This window comes from Callorhinus ursinus, unplaced genomic scaffold (genome assembly GCF_003265705.2).
Source record: "Callorhinus ursinus isolate GAN/ISIS: 27379988/994484 unplaced genomic scaffold, GSC_fseal_2.0 scaffold94, whole genome shotgun sequence".
NCBI lineage: Eukaryota > Metazoa > Chordata > Mammalia > Carnivora > Otariidae > Callorhinus > Callorhinus ursinus.
This window is the reverse complement of record NW_027397156.1, coordinates 1,721,203-1,749,047: the sequence shown is the minus strand read 5'-3', so window position 1 is coordinate 1,749,047 and position 27,845 is coordinate 1,721,203. Positions and strand designations below refer to the sequence as shown.

General features: G+C 40.5%; 1 protein-coding gene and 1 pseudogene across 1 annotated transcript in view; one reads left to right on the top strand and one right to left on the bottom strand.

The window, feature by feature from the left end:
• VAMP1 (vesicle associated membrane protein 1) overlaps positions 1–27,845 on the top strand; it is a 78,939-nt gene that overhangs the window by 45,245 nt on the left and 5,849 nt on the right. The window contains exon 5 of the transcript XR_012376964.1: positions 22,651–22,732. The gene's annotated coding sequence lies outside the window, so the exon portion shown is untranslated. The remainder of the gene's footprint in view (positions 1–22,650; positions 22,733–27,845) is intronic.
• On the bottom strand, positions 298–21,064 carry LOC112808651 (calcyclin-binding protein-like; annotated as a pseudogene).

Here is a 27,845-nt window from a genome sequence, read left to right as displayed (position 1 = left end):
TAAATGTTAGCTACCAATGCTACTATATATATATATATCTCAACAACTACATCATTAACTACCACTATTACTCTAATTACTAGTCCTGTTTACAACAACAGCACTACCCCATACCATGGCTATCACTATCACTTCCTGCTACTGGCTCTGGTTTGGGGCCAGGACTAGAAAGAAGGACAGTCTGGGGCTGTGATTTTGGTTTTCAGGACACCGTCCAAATAAGAGGCTTTGTTTCAGTAGCAAGTTTTGGTTGGGAGGCAGAGTTAGAGATTAGAAAATGGAGTAGAGACTCAGCTCTCAGGCCAGCGCTGACCTTGGTGATGTCAGGTTCAGTGCCAGAGTGCTGGGTTGGAGCTTCAGGTGCCAGGAGAGGGCCTGGGCATGGGAGGGGTCTGCAGAGTCTGGGGACTCCTCAGAGAGCCTCACTAAGTCTGGGATTGCCATGAAGGCCCAGTCACGCTTGCCTTCTTCCATATTCCATCTGAACCCAGACCAACTGCTCCCCCTTTCTTGAGTTCATCCCAGTGGAAATCTTGCCCAGAAAGCATATCCCTCTTGACCCTTTGTATCACCTCCCTCCAAGCTCTTACCCAGCTAGGGGTTCTCTTTCCAAAGCAGATCTTACACAATATTTTTTTTTTTTTTAAGATTTTCTTTAGGGGCACCTGAGTGGCTCAATTGTTTAAGCGTCTGCCTTCGGCTCAGGTCATGATCCCAGGGTCCTGGGATCAAGCCCCACATCAGGCTCCCTGCTCAGTGGGGAGTCTGCTTCTCTTTCTCCCTCTGCTGCTCCTCCTGCTTGTGCTCTCCTGCTCTTTCTCTGTCAAATAAATAAATAAAATCTTTAAAAAAAATAAAGATTTTATTTCTTTATTTGAGGGAGTCAGAGAGAGTGATAGCTAGCATGAATGGGGGCGGGGGAGCAGAGGGAGAGGCAGAAGCAGACTCTGCTGAGCAGGGAGCCCGATGCAGGGCTCGATCCCAGCACCCCAAGATCACAGGCTGAGCTGAAGGCAGACACAACCGACTGAGCCACCCAGGTGCCCCAGACCTTATCCAAGCTTCTCACCACTTCTTAAGTCTGCAACAGTTGGTGGTGCTCTTTGGACTATCTTCCTCTTCAAAAATTGTCTCCCACTGTGAGGTATTGGACAACCCCACGGCATCTTAGCCTATGCCAGCTAAATCCAACCACTTCTGGCTGTTTAATTGATTTGTTAACAGGAGGATCCCTAGCTCTTAATGCCCCAATGATAAATGATTGCACATTCTTAGTCTCTGATAGCATTTTCTGGGAAGATATGCAGTGTGGCAGGATGCAGAGGCACCTGAAAAGAGCTTGATTTTTTTTTTTTTAAAGATTCTAACATTTGTTTTGAAGTGTAATTTATGTGTAATACAACACATAGATATTAAGTGTATGGTTTGATGAATCTTGACAATTGCATATGCACATGTTACACCATTCTTACCAAGTTAGGGAATATTTCCATCACCCTGGGAGGTTCCCATGTGCCCATTTCCCCCACCCCACCAAATACAACAGTTGTTCTAGTTTTTATCATCACAGATTAGTGTTTCTAGAATTTCATGTAAATGGGATCATTGTTTTTGTCTGATTTCTTTTGCCCAACGTAATGTTTCTGAGATTCATCTGTGTTGCTGCCTGTATCCATAATTTCCTTTTACTATTGAGCATATTCCATCATGTGAATATACGACAATTTGTTTATCCACTCACTTCTTGGTGGAAATGTGGGTTATTTCCAGTTTTTGGCTAATAGTGTCAAAGCTCCTGTGAAGATTCTTATACGAGCATTTTGGATATACGTTATTATTTTTCTTAAATAAATACTTAGGAGTGGAATTTCTTGGTCATAGGGTAGGTGTATATTTAGCCTTCTAAGAAGCCCCCAAAGAGTTTTCCAAAGTAGTTGTAGCATTTCAGACTTGCACTAACAATTATGAGCATTCCAGTTCTTCTACCTACTTGCTATTATTTGTGGTTGTCAGCTTTTAAAATTTTAGCCAGGCTGTTTTTTTTTTCCCCCAAAGATTTTATTTATTTGACAGAGAGAGAGAGAGAGCACAAGTAGGCAGAGCGGCAGGCAGAAGGAGAGGGAGAAGCAGGTTCTCCGCTGAGCAGGGAGCCCGATGTGGGACTCGATCCCGGGACGCTGGGATCATGACCTGAGCTGAAGGCAGACACTCAGATGGTTATCTGAGCCACCCAGGCACCCAGCCAGGCTGTTTTATTAGCTTTGTGCTTTATTAATGCAGCAGTGACACAAATTCTCCTTTATCTTTAAAAAATGTTATGGCTTTAAATTATGATTTATTTTGATCGTGGAATAAATATGTGAATGAGGGGTGCCTGGGTGGCTCAGTTGTTAAGCATCTGCCTTCGACTCAGGTCATGATCCCAGGTCCTGGGATCGAGACCTGCATCGACTCCCCGCTCCATGGGAAGCCTGTTTCTCCCTCTCCCACTCCCCCTGCTTGTGTTCACTCTCGCTGTGTCTCCCTCTATCAAATAAATAAAATCTTAAAATAAATAAATACATGAATGAAAAAACCCACAGAAAACAAACAAACAAAACCCCAAAATGCTATACACACTGGTGGGTGTATAATGGTATGTCATTAATACCTTTGGATTATTTACAAGTGATTCACTTAATTTTCAATTATTGGGGGATTTTTTGATATTATTATTTCTAATTTAATTCTGTTGAGGTCAGAGAACATAATCTTTTATTTTTATTTCTTTTAAAGATTTATTTATTTACTTTGGGAGGGGGAGGGCAGGAAGGGCTCAGAGAGGGAGGGAGAGAGAGAATCTCAAGCCGACTTCCTGCTCAATCCCACAGCCCATGAGATCATGACCTGAGCTGAAATCATGAGTTGCACTCTTAACAGACTGAGCCACCCAGGTGCCCTGAAACATAATCTTTTAAATTCAGTCCTTTCAAATGCTTAAAGACCAACCTATGATATATTTTGGTGAATGTTCCATTTGCACTTATAAAGAATACATAGTCTGCTGTTGTTGGGTGGAGTGTGCTATGAATTTATGTTAGGTCAGACTGGTTGCTAGTGTTCAAATCTTCCACATCTTTCCTGATTTTTTGTCTTTGCGGTCTATCAATAACTGAGAGAGGAATTTTTATTATTTTTTAATTTTTAAAATTTTTTTTAAAGATTTTATTTATTTATTTGACAGAGAGAGACACAGGGAGAGAGGGAACACAAGCAGGGGGAGTGGGAGAGGGAGAAGCAGGCGCCCTGAGAGAGGAATTTTTAATCTTCAACTATGATTGTCTATTTCTTCCTGTAATATTTTTGTTTCATTTAGTTTGAAGTTCTGGTTTAAGATGTATACACATTTAGTCTTATGAATTCTTAATAATTCATACTTAATTCATTCCTTTTAGTGAATAGACTTTTTTATTGTTATGAAATGAGCTTTAAAAAAATCTCTGTAATACTTATATTGAAACTGGCTGGGGCGCCTGGGTAGCTCAGTCGGTTGAGCGTCTGCCTTCAGCTCAGGTCATGATCTCACGGTCCTGGGATTGAGCCCCGTGTTGGGCTCCCTGCTCAACAGGGAGCCTGCCTCTCCCTCTCCCTCTGCTGCTTCCCCTCCTTGTGTGCTCTCTCTCTGTCAAATAAATAAATAAAAATGCTAAAAAAAGAAAGAAAGAAATGGCTTTCTTACATTTAGTGTATGCATAGTATTTTTCCATCCTTTATTGTCAACCAGTCTGTGTCTATTTTGAGTGTGTCTCTTATAAAAAGCATATAATTGGGCCTTGGTTTTTAAAAATCCACTCTGATAATCTTTTACATGAAGTGTTTAATCCATTTACATTTAATGCACTTGTCAATATGGTTGGGTTTAAGTTCACTGTCTTATTTGGTTTTTATACATACCCTCTACAGTACTGCCCTTAGACAGAAGCAAGACTCTCCAGTGTCCCACACCTCAGGGGGCCTTGTGCTTTGGAGTGCCTTTCTCAAGAATTTTAAGTCCTCCTTCAGTGCCTTGGACCAGTGAGCCTTGCAGTGCCATCTGGGCAGGGTGCCTCTGGACCAGACCTAGTCCTGTATGGATCCCTGCCACCAGAATGGTGCTGATACACTGGTTTGGGATGACTCTCAAGTTGGAAATGTTCAGGGCTCTGGGACAGTAATATGGCCACTGCCAACCCTTGGGCTTGAGTATATATGTGGGCCTGTGGTTAGGCTGTCCTCTGTTCATGTTACTACCATGGCGTTGCTTCCATTCTGTAGTGCCTACCCTATGTCATCCCCCTGTACTCTAAAGCCAGTCAGCCCAACCCCTCTGCAGGCTCTGAACTATGGGTCCCTCTTGCCTTCTGCTGATGTGGAGATGTGTGCTTTTGGCTTGTCTTTTTTTCTTTTTTTTTTAACCAGTTTAGAGATTTAATTCACGTACAGTTCACATATTGAAGTGTACAAGTCGATAGTGTTTAGCGTATTCACAGAGTTGTGCAGCCATCCCTACAATTTTAGAGCACTTTCGTTATCCCCAAAAGAAACCATGTGGCCATTAGCAGTCACTCCCTATTTCCTCCATTAAGGGAGCCCTATGCCACCATTAGTCTACTTTATGTCTCTGTGGATTTGCCTATTGTGCACATTTCATATAAATGGAATCATATGATATGTGGTCCTTTGTGATTGGCTTCTTTCACTTAATGTAATGCTTCTGAGGTTTATCTTGTGTTGTACCATATATTAGTACTTCATTCTTTTTCATTGTCAAATAATATCCCATTGTATGACTATACCATGTAAATTTTTTCAAAAAAGATTTATTTATTTATTTCAGAGAGAGAGAGCACAAGTGGGAGGGGCAGAAGGAGAGAGAATATGTCAGGTAGACTCCATGCTGAGCGTGGAGCCTGATGCAGGGCTCAGTCTCACCACCATGAGATCAGGACCTGAGCCCAAACGAAGAGTTGGTGCTTAATGGACTGAGCCACCCAGGTGCCCCTCTTGTCATTCTTGAAGAATATGCATCCATCACCACAGTCAATTTTAGAACATTTTCATTATTACCCCAGAAAGAATGCCCACACTCCTGAGCCATCACCACTCATTTTCCCTCAAGCCCTCCCAGCCCTAAGCAATAGGCAATCTATTTCTATGTATTTACTTATTCTCAACATTTCATATAAATGAAATCTTACAATATGTAGTCCTCTGTGATGGACTTCTTTGACTTAGCATAATGTTTTCTTGCTTTACCCATGTTGTACTTCCTGTCGCTAAGTAATATTTCATTGCATGGATATACCACATTTTATTTACCTATTTATCAGTTGATGGACATTTACATTGTTTCATCTTTTGGGCTGTTATGAGTAATGGTGCTATCAACATTTGTGTACAATTGTACAACTGTTTTGTGTGTGGACGTGTTTTTATTTCTCTCAGGTATATACCTAGGAGCAGGATTGTTGGGTCATGTGGTACTTTTATGTTTAACCTTTTTAAGAGTCACTAGACTATTTTCCAAAATGACTGCAGCATTTTACATTCTCACGAGAAGTGTATGAAAGTTCTAGTTTTTCTACATCCTTACCAACACTAGTTATTATCTGTCTTTTTAAAATTATAGTCATCCTAGTCAATGGTATCTCGTTGTGGTTTTTACTTGCATTTCTCTAAGCTCTAATGATTTGAACATCTTTTCATGTGCTTGTTGGCCATTTATACATCTTATTTGGAGAAATGTCTATTCAAGTCCTTTTCCCATTTTTTTAAAAGATTTTTTTTTTTTAAGGAATCTCTACATCCAACATGGGGCTCAAACTCACAACCCCAAGAGTCACATGCTCCACCAGCTGACCCAGCCAGGCACCCCAGTTCTTTAACCATTTTTGAATTGGGTTGTTTATCCTTTTTTAAAATTGTGTTATAGGAATTCTTTATATATTTTAGATACAGGTCCCTTATCAGATGTATGATTTTCAAATATATTCTCCCATTCTGTGGGTTGTACTTTTACTTTCTTGATGGTATCCTTTGAAGTACAAAAAATTTTAATTTTGATGAAGTCCAATTTGTGCTTTTTTTCTTTTGTTGCTTGTGCTTTTATTGTCATATCTAAAACAAACAAACAAACAAATCATTGCCTAATTAGAAGGGGTAAAACAGATTACACCCATATTCCTTCTAAGAATTTATAGTTTTATCTCTTGAATTTAGGTATTAGGTATTTTATCCACTTTGAGTTACATTTTTAAAAAGATTTTATTTATTTATTTGAGAGAGAGATAGAGCTGGGGGAGGGGCAGAGGGAGAGGAAGAGAGAGAATCCTCAAGCAGACTCTCCACTGAGTGCAGAGCCTGACGAGGGGCTCAATCCCATGACCCTGAGATCATGACCCGAGCCAAAATCAAGAGTCAGACGCTTAACCGACTAAACCATCTAGGCGCCCCAGTCCTGGGTTAATCTTAAACCATGCCTGGGGCGCCTGGGTGGCTCAGTGGATAAGCGTCTACCTTTGGCTCAGGTCGTGCTCCCAGGGTCCTGGGATCGAGCCCCGCATCGGGCTCCCTGCTCAGCGGGAAGCCTGTTTCTCCCTCTCCCACTCCCCTTGTTTGTGTTCCCTCTCTCGCTGTGTCTCTCTCTGTCAAATAAATAAATAAAATCTTAAAAACAAAAAATCTTAAACCATGCCTGACGAGGAATGGACATTCTTCTTGTGATTGGCTCCTTGGAGTATTGCTTCATAGTTCAGGAGTTAGCTAAGGATTTGAAGGAGTTTGCTGATTTGGGGGCTCTCTTCTTGTTCCTTCTTTTCTGAGAGTGCCCTTCAATTTCCAGCCGAACTGACAATGCCAAACTTAGACTCATTAACAAGAGTGCCAATTTCTTCTTTGGCTCTATCCACCCTCCTCCCCCATGCACAACATGAAAACCTGTAAAAGCCAGATAAATATGGATCTCCCTCAGTATGTTTTCCTTTTTTAAAGCACTAAATTTCTTCCAGTTTCTACCCTTTTGGTGACTCTCCAATGTCTTCAAATAATTGTTTTTTAATATTTTATTCAGAGTTTATAAATATATACAGTAGTCCCCCCTTATCTGTGGGGGATAACCTAAGAACACAGATGGTACTGAACCTATATATACTATGTGTTTTCCTATACATACATACCTATAATAAAGTTTAATGTATAAATTCAGCACAGAGATTAATAACAATAACTAATAATAAAACAACAGAACAATGATAACAACATACTATAATAAAAGTTGTGTGAATGTGGCCTCACACGTACACACACACACATAACACATCTTCTCATACTCTTCTCACGCTTCTTGTGATAATGTGAGATGATAAAATGCCTCCGTGATGAGATGAAGCGAAGTGAATGACGTAGGCTCTGTGATACAGTGTTAGGCCACCTTCTGAGGCTACGTCAGATGAAGGATCATCTATGTCCGGCCTGTGGTTGGCCAGAGGTAACTGAAACCACAGAAAGTGAAACCGCGGATAAGAGGGAACTACTGTATTCAATACAAGCTACTCTGCTTTTAGCAGAGCAGTCTGATCTATGACCTCATTGTCGGACTTTAGCTAGTCTGTGTACAAAAATGTGGAAGGACCAGCTATTTTCTGGACTGGAAGTCCAAAATTCTGGCAAAGTCTCAATCTTAAAGGGAAATCAGCTTATTTGCTCCTCCTTCTAGCACTCACAGGTTCATTATCACGTATTCCATGTTAGGCACTAGGCTAGCAGGAGACATGGTTCCCATCTTCAAGTTTACCATCTAGTGAAAAAACAAACATTGGTGTGGTGTTTCACTGTTTACAGAGCACACATTCTGTGACGTTTAATTGTCACTACAATTCTTGTTTCCCCCACTTAACAGAGATGGAAACTCTTTGACCAAAACCTCCAGTTCTTGCTCAACCATGCCCACTGCACCTGGTCTTCCCTCGGGCAACCATTCCCCTGCCTCTCTGCTTGATTTTCAGCCATTAGCTCCTTCCATTTTCACTTCCCTGTCTGTCTTAGATCCAACGGCCCACCACTACTTCTGTCACTCTTTTGTTGATATTATAAAATCCTTCGTCTCTCTGACCTTTAATCACACCTTTGTGGAAGCACCCCAATCCCGGATGGACTGAACGATTTCCTTCTCTATGCATACAACTGGGTCTCTTTGTACCAGGGCGGTCTCACAGGTCTGCATGGATTCAAGTTTACGGTCACCAACGGAGCCCTCAACACTACCTGGTGATCCTGTTCCATCCTTCTGGTGAACATGCTCTTTCCCTCCATGCCACAACTACTCACACTTCCTCCATTCAAACTTCCAAGTCCTATCTCATCCTCTTGCTCTCAACAGCTGACTTGGCATCCATCTTTACCAAAAAACTAAACACCACCAAATTTACAAAGACCTGTATTTACATATATCCTCACTCCCTGTCCTCCTTTACAACGGACAAAGGTCCCTCCTCCTATCAGTTCCTCCACATGCACCCTGAAACCCACTTTTTGCAGCCTGCTCAGAAATCTTATGTTGATGATTCCCTCCCTTTTGAGGTTTCAACCTCTTCTCTATGGGCTCCTTCCCCAAAACTTTTAAATATTCTCAAGTTTCTCTTCATCTTAAAACAAAAACAAAAAACCTTCCACTCAATATTGTTCAAATACTAGCTCTTCTCAACTTTATCTGTAGATTGGACACAATCTCAACCAAAATCCCAGCAAGTTGTTTTGTGTATATTGACAAACCAATCTAAAGTTTAAAAAGACCCATGGTGTGCCTGGCTGGCTCAGTTGGAAGAGCATGAGACTCTTGATCTCGGGGTTGTGAGTTCGAGCCTCACATTGGGTGTAGAAATTACTCAAAAAAAAAAAAAAAGACTTAGAGTAGCCAATTCAGTATTGAAGGAGAAGGATAAAGTCAGAAGAAGACTGACACTGCCTGCTTCAAGACTTACTATAAAGCTACAGTAATCAAGATAGTATGGGGTGGGCAAGAAGAATAAATGGATAGATAAATGGAAGAGAATAGAAAGCCCAGAAGTAGATACACAGGAATATAATCAACTGATCTTTGGCAAAGAACCAAAGGCAATCAATGGAGAAAACATAGTCTTTTCAACAAATGGTGCTGGCACAACCCGACATACAAAAAAGAGTCTAGAATAGACATACTTTTCACAAAAACTAACTCAAAATGGATCATAGACCTATATGTAAAATGCAAAACTATAAAACTACTAGAAGATAATATAGGAGAAAATCTAGGAGACCTTGAGCTTGGCAATGACTTTTTAAATACAACAGCAAAGGTAGTACAAATACTACTTTCACAAATGAAAGAAAAAATTTGATAAATGAGACTCCATTAAAATGAAAAACTTCCGCTCTGTGAAAGACGCTGTTAAAAGAATGAGAAGATAAGCCACAGACTGAAAAAATATTGGCAAGACACGAATCTAATAAAGAAATTGTGTTAAGGGCGCCTGGGTGGCTCAGTTGGTTAAACGACTGCCTTCAGCTCAGGTCATGATCCTGGAGTCCTGGGATCGAGTCCCGCATCAGGCTTCCTGCTCAGCAGGGAGTCTGCTTCTCCCTCTGACCCTCTTCCCTCTCGTGCTTTCTGTCTCTCATTTTCTCTCTCTCTCAAATAAATAAATAAAATCTTTAAAAAAAAAAAGAAATTTTGTTAAAAATATACAAAGAACTGTTTAAGCTCAACAATATGAAAATAGGCAACTCAATTCAAAAATGGGCCCCGAAAATGGGCAAAAAGATCTGAACAGACACCTTGCCAAAGAAGATGTACAGATGGCAAATAAGCATATGAAAAGACGTTAAACCTCATATGTCATTAAGGAATTGCAAATGAAAACAACAAGATACTACTGCACGCATATTAGAATGGCTAGAACCCCAAACACCAATCTCTGGTGAGTATATAGAACAACAGGAACTCTCCTTCATTGCTGGTGGGAATACAAAATGGCAGAACCAATTTGGAAGACAGTTTGGCAATTTCCTACAAAGCTAAACATAGTCTTATCATATGATCTGGCAATTTCGTACTTTGGTATTTGTCCAAATGAATTGAAAACTTATGTCTGTGCAAAAACCTGCACACGTATGTTTTGGCAGCTTTATCCATAATTGCCAAAACTTAGAAGTAACCAAGACATTCTTCTACAGTTGAATGGATAAAAAACAGTGGTACATCTAGATCATGAAATATTATTATGCAAAAAAAGAAATGAGACATTGAGCCACAAAAGAAAACCCAGGGAATAATCTTAATGCATATTGCTAAGTGAAAGAAGCCAGTTTGAGAAGGCTACATATTCTGTGATTCCAACTGTGACATTCTAGAAAAAGCAAAACTATAGAGACAGTAAAAAGATCAGGGGTTGCCAGGGGCTTGGGGAGAGGGAGGGATGAAGAGGTGAATCATAGGGGATTTTTAGGGCAGTGACTACTTTGTACGATATTATACGATACTGTGTGGAGGGGGAGAAAGAATATATGGATACTCTCTGTATTTTCTGTGCAATTTTTCTGTAAACTGAAGCTTTAATAAATAAAGTTAATTAATTAAATTAAACAAAACAAAGCAGTCACTACCTTCCTTCAATTCCATATCCCCCTATAGCTATTGTCATTTCTCTCTTCCCATGATGGCCATGCTTCTTGAAGGAGTTTGTCTAAGTACTACAGAAAATAATAATTGACACTGATTGAATGCTTATTATGTGCTGAAATGTAAATTGTTATATTTACCTCTCACAACAGTCCTATTGCATTGGTATTATTTTTATAGATTTGGACCCTGAGGTGTGAAAAGTTTGAGCCACTTGACCAACTTCACATTGTTAGTAAGTGTTGCAATCAGTATTTGAGGACAGGCTGCTGGACCTTAGGGGTAATGCTCTTAAATCACTCTACTCGTGGGCTTCATTTTCTCTCCAGGGGTTTGGCATTGCACAGCTCCACGGACCTCATTATTCTGTAGTCTGCGTTAATGGTGCCTCCTGGGGCATAACTTGAAAGACGCCTTCCATGGCTGTGCCACGTGGTAGCCCTGCTTACCTCCCACCCATTCTTCATCTCATTTCCGCCCCATCTCTTCACTGGATCTACTCTTGCTAAGGTCGATGACTACATTTTAATAGATCCAGCAGACACTTTTCCATCTTCTTATTTAACCCCTCAGCAGCATTTGACAGAGTTGACCGCTCCTTTCTTCTTGAAATGTTTTTTTCCCCCGCAGACGTCATGTTTCCTAGATTTCTTCCTCCTCCTTTGGCTATTCTTTCTCCGTCTCCTCTGCTAGTTCTTTCTCCTCTGCTTGGCCGTCAAGTGCAGGTGCTCTGCGGGGTCTCGTCTTGGCCCTTTTATCTTGTTACCCTCATACACCCTGTAGGCGATCTACTCTTCCTCTTCGTTTATCATCTCTGAGTCTAGGACTCCAAAATTTATGTCTCCAACCTATTTGGCCCCAACGTTGGAATGTCTCATAGACATCTTATACTCCAAATGCTCAAAACTGAATCTTTCAGGTCCTTTGCCATACTTAACCGAACCCTGTTCCCCTTTATTTTACTTTGTGTTTGAAATATACATCCAAACAGAAAATTGCAAAAGTGCATATGTAGAGTTTAGTGAATGATTACAAAGTGAAATGACATAATTGCCATCTATATCAAGAGATGGAGCATCATTGGAAGCTCAGAGGTCATCTATGTGCCCCTCTCCAATCATAATCAACTCTCTCCTTCCTTGAGCAATCACTGACATGGTCTTCGGTGATGATCATTTCTTTGCTTTTTGTTATATTAGTTTCACCACTTATGTATGTATCCCTAAACAACATAGTTCAGTTTTTTAAACGTTATGAGTGGAATCACACTGTATGTTTTCTTTTCTGTCTTGCTTCTTTTTCTCAACAGAATATTTATGACATTCATGCTTCTTGCCATGTTTCACTCTAGTGCATCCATTTTCACTACCGTATAACATTCCACTGTGTGACTAAACCATTGTTGATGATGCACACTGGGTTTATTTCCAGTTTTTTTTTTTTAATTTTTTAAAAGATTTTATTTATTTGAAAGAGAAAGAGACAGCGAAAGCAGGAACACAAGCAGGGGGAGTGGGAGAGGGAGAAGCAGGCTTCCCGCTGAGCAGGGAGCCTGACGTGGGACTCGATCCCAGGACCCTGGGATCATGACCTGAGCCAAAGGCAGACGCTTAACGACTGAGCCACCCAGGTGCCCTATTTCCAGTTTTTGGAACTGGGATTATAAACACTGCTTCTGTCGACCCTACTGTACAGGAATCCTTGTAATCATATGCATGCATATCTCTTGGTATATACCTAAGAGTGGACTTGCTGGGCCATACATTATTGTCAGTTTTACTAGATAATGCCAAACTGATTTCAAAAGCAATCGAACCAAGTTACACTTCTTGGGCAGTATATGGGAGTTCTGGTTGCTCCACACACTTACCAATATTTAATGCTATGTACTTGCAAAAGAGTTTTGAATTTTTGCTGATCTGGTGGGTGTGGTTTTATTTGTATTTCTCTGGTGTCTAATGAAGCCGAGCACCTTTTTATGCATTTATCAGCCGTTTGGATTTCTTTTTTTGGTGAAGTGAGGTTTAAGCTTTTGCTATCTCAAGGTCTGGATTCTTACTGACTCTTCTGGGTAATTCGTTATGGTCTTGTCATCTTTCTGGTGCTTTTTTCCATGATTTATAAAAGTACCCATTATTTTTGGTTGCTTTCCGCCAGAGATCTGGACTGAAAAAGCTAGTCTGTTATTATTGGAAACTGGAAATTCTCTATTAGTTTCCTTAAAAAATTATTATTATTTTTTAAAGATTTTATTTATTTATTTGAGAGAGAGAGAATGAGAGAGAGAGAGCACAAGAGGGAAGAGGGCCAGAGGGAGAAGCAGACTCCCCGCCGAGCAGGGAGCCCGATGTGGGACTCGATCCCGGGACTCCAGGATCATGACCTGAGCCGAAGGCAGTCGCTTAACCAATTGAGCCACCCAGGCGCCCAAAAAATTATTTTTAATGAGATATTTCTGGCATACAAAAAAGCGTAGGCAATTGGGGTGCTTGGGTGGCTCAGCTGGTTAGGTGTCTGACTCTTGATTTCAGCTCAGATCATGATCTCAGGGTGGTGAGATAGAGCCTCATATTGGGCTCCATGCTGAACGTGGAGCCTGCTTAAGATTCTCTCTCTCCCTCTGCCCCTCCCCCCCACATGTTCTCTTTCTCTCTCTCTAAAAAAAAAAAAAGAAAGAAAAGAAAAAAGTATAGGTAATACCATAACCAATCACACACATAACCATGGTTCTGCTTAAAAGGTGAAACACTGCAGGTAAAATTAAGGCCCTTTAATATCCCTTTCCCCTTTTTCCCTAGAAGAAGTTAATATCCTGAATTTGGTTTCATCATTTCCTTGCACATTTTAATAATTTTTCTACAAATATCTTTATAATCTATATATGATATTTTGCTTGTTTCTTAATTTCATATAACTGGCATGAAATTGTATGTATCTTTTTGGCAACTAGTTTTATTTTGACAATTCTCTCTCTCTCTCCACCCAGTGTGGAGCTTGAACTCACAACCCCAAGATCAAGAGTCGCACACTCTTCTGATTGAGCCGGCCGGGGGCTGGGGGGGGGGGCGGGCTTACTTTTTAACTATTAGAACACAATGCCCCAGGGGTGCCTGGGTGGCTCAGTCCTTCAGCATCTGCCTTTGGCTCAGGTTGTGATCCCAGGGTCCTGGGATCGAGCCCTGCGTCAGGCTCCCTCCTTCATGGGGAGTCTGCTCCTCCCTCTCCCACTTCCCCTGCTTGTGTTCCCTCTCTCGCTGTGTCTCTCTTTGTCAAATAAATAAATAAATAAAATCTTAAAAAAAAAGAGAAAACAATGCCCCAATCAACTTTCTTTTATATGTTTCTTTGTGCATGTGAACCAGAGTTTCTCTAGATTATAAACCTAGATGTGAAATGTGAATCATATGTCAGAATATGTATCTTCTGTTTAGCAAGATATGGCCAAATTTCTCTTCAAAATTATTTAAATTTATTTTTCCATTAGTTATGCATGAAAGTGCTGGTTGCTCCAAATCCTTGCTAATTCTTGATTGCATCAGATTTCTAAATTTTTGCTAAATCTATATGTGTGAGAAAGTACCTAGTTATTTTATTTTTACTTTATTTTATTTTTTTAAAGATTTTATTTATTTTTGGACAGAGAGAGACACAGCGAGAGAGGGAACACAAGCAGGGGGAGTGGGAGAGGGAGAAGCAGCCTTCCCGCGGAGCAGGGAGCCTGATGTAGGGGCTTGATTCCAGGGCCCTGAGATCATGACCTGAGCAGAAGGCAGACGCTCAACGACTGAGCCACCCAGGTGCCCCTCATTTGTCTTTTTCTTACTGATTTTTTTTTTTTAAACATTCTGGATGGTAATTCTTTGTCAGTCATATGAATTGTAAGTATCTTCACCCAGTCTGTCCTGAGTTTATATTGTCTTTCAGTGGACAGAATTTTGCATTTTAGTATAATCAAATTTATTAACAAATAGATAACAACAAACAGAAAATCCCACCCCCCAAAAACACACACACACAAAACAAACAGACAAAAGAAAACAGCAAACAAGATGGCATATTTTAATCTAACTCTGTCGATAATCACTTTAGATGTGAATAGTCTAAACATACCACTTAAAAGATAGAGGTTAGGAAGCAAGACCCAACTATATGCTGTGTATTAGAAATTCACTTTAAATATAGAGTATTCAATAGGTTAAAAATAGAAGAGTAAAGAAAAATTTACCATAAAAACACTAATCAAAAGAAAGCTGGAATGTTTATATTAATTTCACATAAAGTAGACTTCATAACAAGAACAGATCAGGGATAAAGAGGGACATAATATATTGATAAAAGGGTCATTTCTCCAAGAAGATATAGTGATCTTGAACATATATGTACCTAACAGTAGAGCTTCAAAATGTGTGAAGCAAAACTAAAAGATCTAAGGGAGAAATAGAAAAATTCACAATTTTAATGGAAACTTCAATACTCTTCTTTCAGTAATTGATAGAACAGATAAACAGAAAATCTGTAAGGATACAGATATCTGAATAGCACTATCAACCAACTTGACCTAATTGAACTGACATTTATTGAACACTCTACTCCACAGCAGCAGAATATACATTTTTCTCAGATGCACATGGACCATTAACCAAAATAGAACATATTCTGGGCCACAAAATAAACCTTAACACATTGAAAATAATATAAATCATACAAAATATCTATCGTCTTAGATCATAATGGAATCAGAGAACAGTATCTGAAGATATTTGGAAGCTAAACTGCACTCCTCTAAATCACCTATGGGCCAAAGAGGAAGTCTTTGAACAAAATGAAAATTAAAATACAACATATTGAAATTTGTAGAATGACACTAAAGATGTGTTTTGAGGGAAATTTATAGCGTGAAACGTACATATTACAAAAGAAGAAATATCTAAAATCAATAACATAAGTTCTCACCTTAAAAGAAAGAAGAGTGAATTAAACCTAAAGCAAACAGAAGGAAAGAATTAAAGAACCAAAAACTGGTTCTTTGAAAGATGAATAAATGTGATAAACAACTAACCAGACTGACAGCTTTATGGCCACAGATTTGATAACTTAGATGAAATGAACTGCTTCCTTGAAAGACACAAACTTCCAAAACTCACTCAAGGGAAAATAGATAACCTGAAAGACATCGAATTTGTAGTTAAAAACTTTTTTTAAAAAAAAGATTTTATTTATTTATTTGAAAGAGAGATAGCAAGAGCAGGAACACAAGCAGGGGGAGTGGGAGGGGGAGAAGCAGGCTTCCCGTGGAGCAAGGAGCCCAATGCAGGGCTCTATCCTAGGACCCTGGGATCAGGACCTGAGCCTAAGGCAGATGCTTAAAGACTGAGCCACCCAGGTGCCCCTGTAGTTAAAAACTTTCTAATTAATAGAACTCCAGGCTGAGATTAACTCACTGATAAATTTTACCAAACACATAAGGAAGAAATAATAGAATGCTGCACAATCTATTCCAGAAAATAGAAGAAGGAATATTTCCTAGCTTATTTTATAAAACCAGCATTGCCTTAATACCAAAATTAGACAAAGATGTTATGGGAAAAGAAAATTACTGATATCAGTATTCCTCATGGACATAGATGCATAAGTCCTCAACAAAATACCAGCAATTCAAATCCAGTAATATATAAAAAGGATAATGGGGAGGGCCTGGGTGGCTCAGTTGGTTAAGCATCTGACTTTGGCTCAGGTCATGATCTCAGGGTCCTGGAATTGAGTCCTACATCTGGCTCTGTGTTCAGCAGGGAGTCTGTTTCTCCCTCTCCCTCTGCCTCTCCCCCTACTCGTGCTCTCTCTCTCTCTCTCTCACAAATAAATAAATAAAATATATATTTTTTTAAAAGCATAATACATCATGACCAAATGAATGCAAGTTTGGCTCAACATTCAAAAATCAACGCAATACATCATATTAACAGACCAAATAGGAAAAACCATATGATCATCTCAATAGATGCTGAAAAAGCATTTGACAAAAATCAACATTCATTCATGATAAAAACTTTCAGCAAACAAAGAATAGAGGGGGACTTCCTTAACCTAATAATGTGCAGGTAACACTAAACTTAATAGTGACAGATTGAGTGAAGATTGGGAACAAGACAAGGATGTCCTCTCTCACCATTCCTGTGACATAATAAATATATATTTGGCTTCTGCCCTTAGTTCTTGACACAGAGCTCCTAAAACACTTGTAATTTCCTGAGTGATAGGAATGTCTTTTTTTTAATTTATATTTATTTATGTATTTATGCAAAAATTCAGATTTTGTTTTTACTTATTCTTACATTGCTGGGAGCTGATGTCAGGAACTTACAGGCAAACAATAACTTTTGTTAGCTGAACAAAAAAGAAACACAATGTGGCATTATCATTAGGTAAGACTTGCTTTTTTACATTTCATACATGAATGCAATATTATCCTTTCTTAAACAAAATGCCCAGATTACTAAAGAAACCATCTTTGGAGGAAGTGTTTAATAAGCATATTCTCGTAATGGGAGAGTTCATTGCCTCCTCTTAGAAGAAGGCTGTGTATGTAGTTATCTGTCAAATTTATCTGTGCAGCTCACAACATCTTATTGGGAATATCAATATTTCCACACCACAGTTCCCCGAATGACTTTATTTATTTATTTATTTTTAAAGATTTTATTTATTTGTCAGACAGAGAGAGCACAAGCTGGGGGAGCGACAGGCAGAGGGACAAGCAGGCTCTCCGCTGAGCAGAGCAGGGAGCCCAATGCCTGAGGTGGGGCTTGATCCCAGGACCCTGGGATCTTGACCTGAGCTGAAGACAGACCCTTAACCTAATGAGCCACCCAGGTATCCCACCAAAATGACTTTAAAATCCCAAAGTTCTGTGTCTCCTTTGGCTTGTTTCTCTCTTGATTCCACCCAGGCTTTATTAATGGTTCACTTTATATCATCATCTCCATCTTCATAAATTTTCTTTAGAACATTCATCAATCCCTCACTAGGATGTATTTTAGTGTTGTGGGAGGACTTACTTTCTTTCTTTCTTTCTTTCTTTCTTTCTTTCTTTCTTTCTTTCTTAAGATTTTTTTATTTGGGGGGGAGAGAGAGAGAGAGAGAGAGAGAGCATGAGAGGGGGGAAGGTCAGAGGGAGAAGCAGACTCCCCACTGAGCAGGGAGCCCGATGTGGGACTCGATCCCCGGACTCCAGGATCATGACCTGAGCCGAAGGCAGTCGCTTAACCAACGGAGCCACCCAGGCACCCAGGGCTTTTCTTTCTCTCTGCATTCTTTTTTCAACCTGAGTCAGGTAGTCTGACTGTGTGTTTTCTGCTTTCTTTCTATATAAGAACTGTATCTGTCTTGATTTTTTTTTGAACTGCCTTCCACGGAGATGGGTTTCAAGAGATTGTTCACAACCATGGAGTGACTCTTCCCATTTAGATTCTTTACCAAAAGATCAAATGAGCTCTCTGTGAAGTGCACCTGAACGTTCTCAGTGGGGATTTGATGAACTCCACTTAAGGTGTTGTAGATTTTCACAAATTTATCTGCCGATCCCATCCGTAATTACTGATTTTCACTGTCTATCCCGTTGTGATGGGAGCAAGCACAGCACCTGGCTTTTCACTGTCAAGAAGTTCTGCTGTTCCCTGTGATTTCTGCTGCATCTTGGTCTTGATTTTTGTCAGCTGTAAGGGCATCACGTACTCTTTTTCTAGTGGCCTTTTCCAGCAGCACCTTCACCTCCTCTGGATCTTTCTGTAGCTCTTCTAAAGCTGAAGCCGTGGTCAGGCTGGGTCGGGCAAGGCCGGAGCTGCAGCGGCGCAGGGGAGAGAGCAGGAAACGGTGCAGGGAGCCTGCTCACTCAGAGGCAGAGCCCGCCCCCTGTGCATACAGCTGACCCTGAGCCAGATGTGACCGCCTCCTCAAGCGGCGCCTCCCAACTGTGTTTTGTTTTCCTGCGGTGACTCTTGGTGGGCTCCTGGATAGCTTCAGGGTGGAAACTGGTCACCGGAAAGATTCAGCCATGATTAGAAGTTTGGAACTTTCAGCCCTACCCACCCATCCTCCAGGAAGTATAGGAGGCTAGAGATTGAGTTAGTAATTCTGTTTACATGATGAAGCCGCCATAAAAATCCCTAAACTAGGGGGTTCAGAGAGCTTCCAGGTTGGTGAATGCATCCGTGAGCAGAGACCGTCATGCACCCCAAGTTCCTTGGGGCAGAAGCTCCTGTGCTCTGGACTCTTCCAGACCTTGCCCTGGGTACCTCTTTATCTGGTTGCTCGTTTGTATCCTTTATAATATCCTTTGTCATAAACCTGTTACTAGTTAGTAAAGTATTTCCCTGAGTTCCATTAAACTGTTCCAGCAAATTATTGTAGTTGAAGAGGGGGTCTTGGGAACCCCTGATTTGTAGGCAAGTTGGACAGAAGTATAGGTAACCTCCTAGCTCTGTGTCGTTAGTGTCGAAATTGAGCTAAATTGCAGGACACTAAGTTGGTATCTGCAGAGAACTGGAGAATTTCTTGCTGTGGACAGCCCACACATTTGGTGTCACAAGTGTTGTGAATAGAAACAGACCCTATTAATTGGCATCAGAGGAGTGGGATTTGCTAAAACAGCCATGGCTCACAGAAACTTATGGCTTGGGAAGAGAAAGTAAGGAAGGGCAGGGAATAAGGAAACTTTGATCCCTGGACGGCCACCTAGTCCCTCATGGTCTGAAACTGCAGCTGGGCTGAGATCAGCCACGGATAGAATTTAGAAATGGGGGTAGACCTGATTCTCAAGGAGTTGGCTCATTAGATATATAAAGAAATGCAAAAATAATGAGAAGCATGCTAAATATACACTCCCTTGGTTATTATCTGTAACAGCCAAAGTGAAAGTAGAAGAATCTGGTGGGTTGGACTTGGATGCTGGACCACTAGCTTCAGCCACTAGCTTCAAAGTCTAAGCTGCAGCCGCTAGCCTCAAAGCTGCCTGCAAAGAGGAAAATTATGCTCTAAGGCCTCCGTTTCCCACGAAGGTTGTCAAGATGGGGGTGGGGGTAGGGACAAAACTGAGAAACTACTGAAAGCAGGAGTGTAGTGTGAAGGAGTTGTCTTATTTTGTAGATTGGTATCATCGGCTCCCTGAAGAACTTTTACTGAAGTGGGATTGTGAGAGTAATTGATTTGGGGGCTGTGTCTTTGGTTTTGAATGCTGTAGAACGGAAGAGTATGTTTGGGTTGATATAGGACCTGCAGCTCACCATGGAATAATCACAGATGGATGATACACGATCCAGGAATGCACAGGAGATTATTCAGGACGGAACAGCCAGCATGGTGGACGGGATAGAAAACACTGGGAAGTGTGTTTATCCTGAGAAGATGAACTACCCAACTTCCCCTATAAATGCCGAGTGGAACACTGCAGATGAAGCAGCAGATGAGCTTCCTATACAAGCCATGTGGGACTGGCTTTGTGGCTTTGTGATGACCAGGATTTTCACCTGCTGAATAAGCCCATTACCCTTGACATACGACAAGATGCTCCTTGACACAGGAGCCCAGCGCACCGGGTATCCAAAACCTGTGGGTGGAGTTTTAACAGGGCCTAAGATTAGATCAGGAGCATATGCAGATGCAGCAGTTGATGGAATTAAATGAAAGCTGGGATGAAAATTGATGATGGTTCTGAGATGAATGGCCAGTATCCTGTTTGAAAGGCTGCTGTGTTAAGACTGTCAGATGGAGGGCGCCTGGGTGGCTCAGTCGTTAAGTGTCTGCCTTCCGCTCAGGTCATAATCCCAGGGTCCTGGGATCGAGCCCCACATCGGTCTCCCTGCTCCGTGGGAAGCCTGCTTCTCCTTCTCCCACTCCCCCTGCTTGTGTTCCCTCTCTCCCTGTGTCTCTCTCTGTCAAATAAATAAAATCTTAAAAAAAGAAAGAAAGAAAACCAGTATGTATGTTCTAAGAAGTCAAATATGCTCACTTGCTGTAGCTTAAAAAAAAAAAAGACTGTCAGATGGAGAGACTGAGAGAAGAGAATCATCTCTCAGTGGGCTCAACTGCATGCTGTTTTCTAGCGGTGATGCAAGAATTGAACACTGGTTAAAAGCCCCCGTGTTTGGGTTTTTACAGACTCATGGGCAGTGGCCAGTGGCCCGGCCATAGGGCCATGGTAGATGGGCAAGGGAAAACTGGACTAGTAAGGGGATGCCTGAATAGGGCGTGGCCATGAGGAAATCACTCTGGGAATTTAAGGGGCACATTAAAGCAGGGCGTGTCGATCCCCACTGGAAGAACTCCCTTCCGGATTTAGAAGGTGACTGACACCACGAAGTAGACCTTTTGGGGCACTCCGTTGAGGTGAGTGGGCATGTGGTGCTGCAGCAGCACATAGGTGGGCTGAATCTAGACATCTTCCTCTTGTGCTCTCTGAGACACACAATACCATAAGAGAGAGACTGCAGATGACTCTAGGAAAGATGCTCGGGGGAAGGCTGTGCACATAGATGGTGTGTGGACTACATTGGACCAATGCTGGTAGCCCCAGGGGACTATAAATAGGTCCTAACTGGAATGGACACTTACTTATACTGGGCTGGGCTTTGCATACTTGATAGTAGATCCAAATGCTAAAACTACTATTAAAGGTTTGGTACAGAAGACACTGTACCAATTTGCACCACTGAGGAACATTTCTTCAGACCAAGGGATGCACTTTATGGCCCATAGTGTCCAACAGGAGGCAAAGAGATATCACACTGAATAAAGGAATCATGTCATATATCATCCTCAGAGTAACTGTCCAATAGAGAATTGGAATAGGTAGTTGCAACATTTGCTGCCTAAAAGCAGGGGAGATAAAGTCCTGAGGGGCTGGTTTACATGCCTTTCTGAGTATATGCTCACACTCAGTGTTAGGGGGAGCTAAGGGGAACCCCTTGGATGGGTCCTCCAACACTCTTGGGGACCTGGAGAAGGGGGTGGGGGAGGATGCCGGTGTGACTACATGGTTCCCCATGTCACCATGTTTTCTTTCTTCCTACCTGATGCAGTGGTCCCAGGACCAGTGATGCAGCTGGGGGCACCAGGAGCAGGGATTAATGACACCTTCACAACTTTATGCCAGAAATCTTAAGGGCCTGATAGGGTGGACTGTGCCTGGACCGCATCTGGCAAAGCTGGGGTTAATGGTGGATACTGCTTGCTGCCTTGTGGTCAAGACAGCCACTATTTCTGCCCCTGTGTCACCCTTCTCTGTAGGAATGGGAATGGACTGACAGAGAGGAACTTGCTAAACTAGTATTGCCGTCGGCAACCTGGACCAGCTCAGTGGCTGGAACCTCGTTTGCTTTCCAAAGGTAGAAATGTTTGGGTAAACATAAATGGAGAGAAAGAGAAATAATGGTTGAGGATAAAGGAATGAATAAGTGGGTTATGCAATAAGAGGAATCTAACATTGTAATACCTTGAGAGAGGCTCAGAGCAAGAGAATACTGTTATCTTTCAGCACAGTTATATTAGATGCCTGGAAAGGGTAACGCTATGTGTTTGTTGAGAGAACCCCTGCTTTTATGATCTGAAAGGATTTCAATCTAAAATGGAACCAGAGGATATGACATGAAGATCCTCACACATGTGCTCTCAGAACAGAACCAAGAGTCTGATTTTCATTAAATGCCTGATTTACAGAAGACCGAGAAGTATCTCCTGATCAATGAACATCCAAATGAACAAAGAACCTCTCCCCATCCTCAAGCCAATGAACTTTGTGCTTGGACTCCAGCTGGGTTTCCCCCTCTTTGCACTCCTTGCCCATAAATACAGCCAACCCCAAGTGGTCAATGGACTTGCCTGTCACTTGCTACAGCATGCGTTTCCCGAATTGCAACTCATCTGCTATTCCCAAATAAACAATTTCCAGTGATTTGAACTTGCCTTATTTTACCTCCTTTATTTAGGTTGACACCAACAAGGGCAAATGGCAGACTGGAAACGTGAGTGGGCATTGCTCTGGAGACATTCTGCTCATACGACATGATGGTGAGCTAGACCAACTGTTAATGACTAAATGGGCCTCTAGTGATGTTCCATATCTCTTAAGTCCTATTTTTCAGGCTATATCTATTACAAAGGATATCACTTGGGAAAAAATTTCTGAGAACTGTTGGGACTTCAAACCGTGTGGTGTACAGCTCCCAACTGACAGATGGTTGTGTAACTAAATCTTGATGATCAAATTCTTAGAAAGGTCCCTGGTTATAATTGACAATATATAATGGCCACATACACAAATACGTATCACCCTTGTTTTTGTGGATAGAAAGCTATTAAGCAAAACAGGGAAATACAATGGGCCCTGAAAGGATTAAAGTAGTGGGCATAATGTGGTGAGTTCGAGTTCCCTCAGAGAATGGCCACAACCTGAGACAAGGAAGGCTGTGGGAGGCCTTGTGGCATAGTCAGACTAAATTACATCTAGGTGTGACTACCTCTCATCTAACTCCAGTATAGGAGACCCAACATTTTTGGGTCTAAAACTTGTTTCCTAACTGCACTTGGGCCATGAGTATACAACGGCAACAGCATGAATGGTGGATTAAACAATACTGGCCCACAAGACAGAAAAGAGACTTACGAGAGCACTTAGCCAGTCTAGATATCTTGGGACAAATGGAATTTATTTTTAATAAAGAGTGATATTCAGAGAAAAAGACTCATTAACTAGACTAGGCAGATTAGAGGGAGTTGTCTTCAGGAGGAAGGCAAATGATGGGAGTCAGCCTGGAAGGATAACAAGGCTTTACCAGAGTGAGTCAGGCTGACTTAACAAATAATGCCGGATAACGCTAGCACCCGGCACAGGGAAAGGACTTGCACCCTGGGCCAATAGAGTCTCTTGACTATTTTAACACAGGTTAAAGGAAGTTAAAGTGGCCATGGGGTAATAGCTTTCAGTCCTAGCTTTGAGGCTCAAGGGGCACACCAATGGGAATCTTATGGAAGATTATGGAATCTTATGGCAAACTCATGGAAGTTCCCTGGAAGCACTTATCCACCCCAAGATAGGTAGAAATAAATTGTATCTTGTAGTATAGGTAGTAGAGATAGAAACTATTTTAAATACCACTTGTGGAATGGAAACCAGTCTCAGTAAGCCTGGGAGATGAGATGGGATCATTGGCTTTGTCCCCAGTTAACTTGGAACCCAGAAATAACCCAATAGCCAATTGTAACAAGGCCCGTTCTTAATAATATCTGGTATTTGGGCAAAGGTAGCTTCTGTTGGGAAGGCAAAGCAAATACCTCTGTCATTCTTACTGGTTTGTTCTGTAATGAAAGCGAATTGTACCATGATCATATTGTGATATACTGATGTTGGTGAAATTCACCTTCCTTATGTAAATAAGTCTTATGGTAATACTGATATCGATGGTCAAATATATTGGGGGATTGAATTAAATCCTCCTCAGGATATAATACCTATGGAAAACGATTGGCCTGAGGAAGACCTGGATCTAGCTAACCATTAGCTGATTTCTATGCTAAATAGTAATGCACAAACTTACTGTAAGGTACAAATAGCAGTTGATTAAGGGGGAAAATGAGTAGTCAAATTAGTACAAAAATATAAAACGTATGTAATGGTTCTCTAGAACATGTTAGTTGTTTCCTTTCTTCGATCCCTATTCTGTACTGGCTTGTCTAAATGTTAGGCTTATCACGTTGGTACCATTGCTGTGTCTGTTCTATAAATGCTACACCAAATGTGAATGCTCTGACAGGTATGATCATTTTGCTGTAAGGAATCTGTGACCAGAACACCTATTCAGTATACTGGAAGTCCTGGCCAATGTAACAAGGCAAGAAAATAAAAGTTTTCCAGATTGGGAAGGAAGACATAAAACTGTCTTTGTTTGACAATGACATAATTATCTGTGTAAAGATTCCTAAGGATCTACAAAAATATTCCTAGAACTAATAAGTAAGTTTAGCAAGTTTGTAGGATACAAGGCCAATATACAAAAGTCAAACATATTTCCATATAAGAGCAATTGACAATTGGAATTTGAAATTAAAAAAATATGATTTATAATAGTCCCTCACCCCTCACCCCCCACTTAAGTATTTAAGTCTACATATAACAAAGTATGGGCAGGATCTGTATACTGAAAACTATGAAACACTAATAAAAGAAATCAACAAAGATGTAAATAAGTGGAGAGATGTACTGTGTTCATGGGTTGGAAAATTCAATATTGTATGGATGTCAGTTCTCCCCAGTTTGATTTATAGAGTCAGTGTATCCTCAATCAAAATCACAGTAGGCCTTTTTAATTTTTTTGATAGAAATGGCAAGTGGATTCTAAAATTTATATGGAGAAGAAAAGGAACTGAAAGGAACTAAAAAAAGAACACTAGTTGGAGAAACTACACTATTGAATTTCAAGACTTACTAGGAAACTACAGTCATCAAGATGGTGTGGTATTAGAAAAAGGGTAGACACATAGGCCCACGGTGCCAATGGAGAGCCCAGAAATAAACCCACACAAATATTATCAACTGAGTTTTGACAAAGATGCAAAGAAAATTCAATGCAGAAAGAACAGTCTTTTCAACCACAAAAAAACAAACTCGAACACATACCTCATACTTACACAAAAAGTAATGGCTCATAAGCTTAAATTGAAATAGTGAAGTGACAAAATATCTAGAAGAAAACACAGGAGAGGGGCATCTGGGTGGCTCAGTCAGTTGGGTGCCTGCCTTTGGCTTGGGTCTTGATCCCAGAGTCCTGGGATTGAGCCCCGCATTTTACTCCCTGCTCGGCAGGGAGTCTGCTCTCCCTCTGCCCCTCCCTCCTGCTCATGTGCATTCACTCTCTCTCTCTCTCTCTCAAATAAATAAATAAATAAATAAATAAATAAATATAATCTTAAAAAAAAAACCCAACAACAAAAAACACAGGAGAAAATCTGTGTCAACCTTGGCTTTCGTGATCAGATTTCAGATACTACATCAAAAATGTAATCCATGGGGTGCCTGGATGGCTCAGTCAGTGAAGTATGCCACTTTTGATCTGCGGGTTGTGGCTTTGAGTCCCACGTTGGGTGTAGAGATTACTTAAAAGGAAATGCAATCCATAAAAGAAAAAAATTGATGAAGTGGACCATATCAAAATTTAAAAACTTTGCTCTGTGACAGATATGTTAAAAGAATAAATAGACAAACCACAGTCTAGGAGAAAATATTTGCAGATTGCATATCTGATAATGGACTTGTATCCAGAATACATAAAGAATCTTTAAAACTGAATGAGAAAACAAATGACCCAATTTAAAAATGGGCAAAAGATTTAAAAAGACACTTTGGCAAATAAGATATATGGATGGCAAGTAAACATGTGAAAAGATGGTCAACATTTGTCATTAGAGAAATGCAAATTAAAATCACAATGAGGTACCACTGTTCACCTCCCAGAATTGCTTAACATCAACACCACCACCACCAAATGTGATGGAGCAGAAGGAACTCTCATTGCAGGGGAAGTACAAAAAGGTATTCTATAGTCACTTTGGAAGACAGTTTGGTAGTTTCTAATCCTGAGAAAATATCAGATAAACCCAAACTGAAGGACATTCTATAAAGTAACTGATTAGCACCCTTCAAAACTACCAAGGAAAAAATAAGGAAAGAAAAAAAATAAGGAAAGAAATTGTCACAGATCAGAGAAGACTAAAGGGTCATTCATGACCCTTTAGTATCTTGGTTTGGATCCTGGACCAGTAAAAGGACATTAGGGAAAAACTGGTGCAATCTGAATAAAGTCTATAGCTTAATTAGTATTTCAACAACGTTCATTTCTTACTTTTAACTAATGAATCATGAGTATGTAAGATATTAAAATAAGGGAGGCTGAGTGAAGGATATCAAAACTTTTGTGCTATCTTTGCAACTTTTCTGTAATTCTAAAATTGTCCTAAAGTAAATACTTTACCGAGAAAAGAAACCCCACAATCCTTTAAAGTGGCTAATATTAAGGTGACTGACAATCCCAAGTTAAGGTAAATACGTGAAACAATGGAAGTCTCAAGCATTGCAGGTGGGATTGTTAGGGTTACTTCCATCATTTTAGAAATGTTTTAGCAGTATTAACTAAAACTATACATATTTCTGTCTTATGATTTAGCAATTCTACTTCTAGGTATATACTCAAGAGAAATGAGTGCATATGTCTGTAAAAAGACATGTATAAGAACATTTGTAGTAACTTTATTCAGAATTGCTGAAAACTTGAAACAACCCTTAAATTAGAAAGAACCAAGAGAATGGACAAATTTAGGTGTATTCATATAGTGGAATACTACATGGCAAACTAATTTTTTTATTTTTTAGAGAGAGAATGAGAGAACGTGAGCAGGAGGAGGGAGGGGCAGAGAGAGAGAATCCCAAGCAGGCTCCACAGCTCGGAACCTGACGCCAGGCTTGATTTCACGACCCTGAGATCATGACAGGAGCCGAAATCAAGAGTCGGTCGCTAAACCAACTAAGCCACAGTCACCCCATACATGGCAAAATTTTAAAAAGAAACCAAACTACCGACTAGCAAAAACAAGGATACATCTCAAAAACATGACATTGATTAAAAGAAGTCAGACATAAAATGACTAAATAGGCAGCTTAATAGACTAATTGATGGGGATAAGTCACAAGTTAAATAGTGAATATCTCTATAGACTAATTGACGGGGATAAGTCGTAAGTTAAATAGTGAATAACTCTAGAGATATCCTGTATCACAAGATATATTACCTATCTCCCAGATTGGATTGTTAACTGAGACCCAAACAGTAAGGATTACTGAGGGGGGAGGGGTGTGAAGTCTTCTGGGGTGCTGAGAATGTTCTGTATCTTCTGGGATGGCAACATGAGTCTACCCATATGTAACACTTCTTCAGGCTGTACACTTAAGATCAGTACACTTTACATAGTTTACCATATGTATCTTATGATGTAAGAAAATGTGAAATAAAGAAAAATAAAAACTATAGTGGGGAACAAAAGAAACTTAAGTGGTTTCCTATTGCTTTTTAAAGTCCAAAATCATTATTATAGCTTATAAATCAGAGTGATCTGCTTCCTACCTACTTCTCCA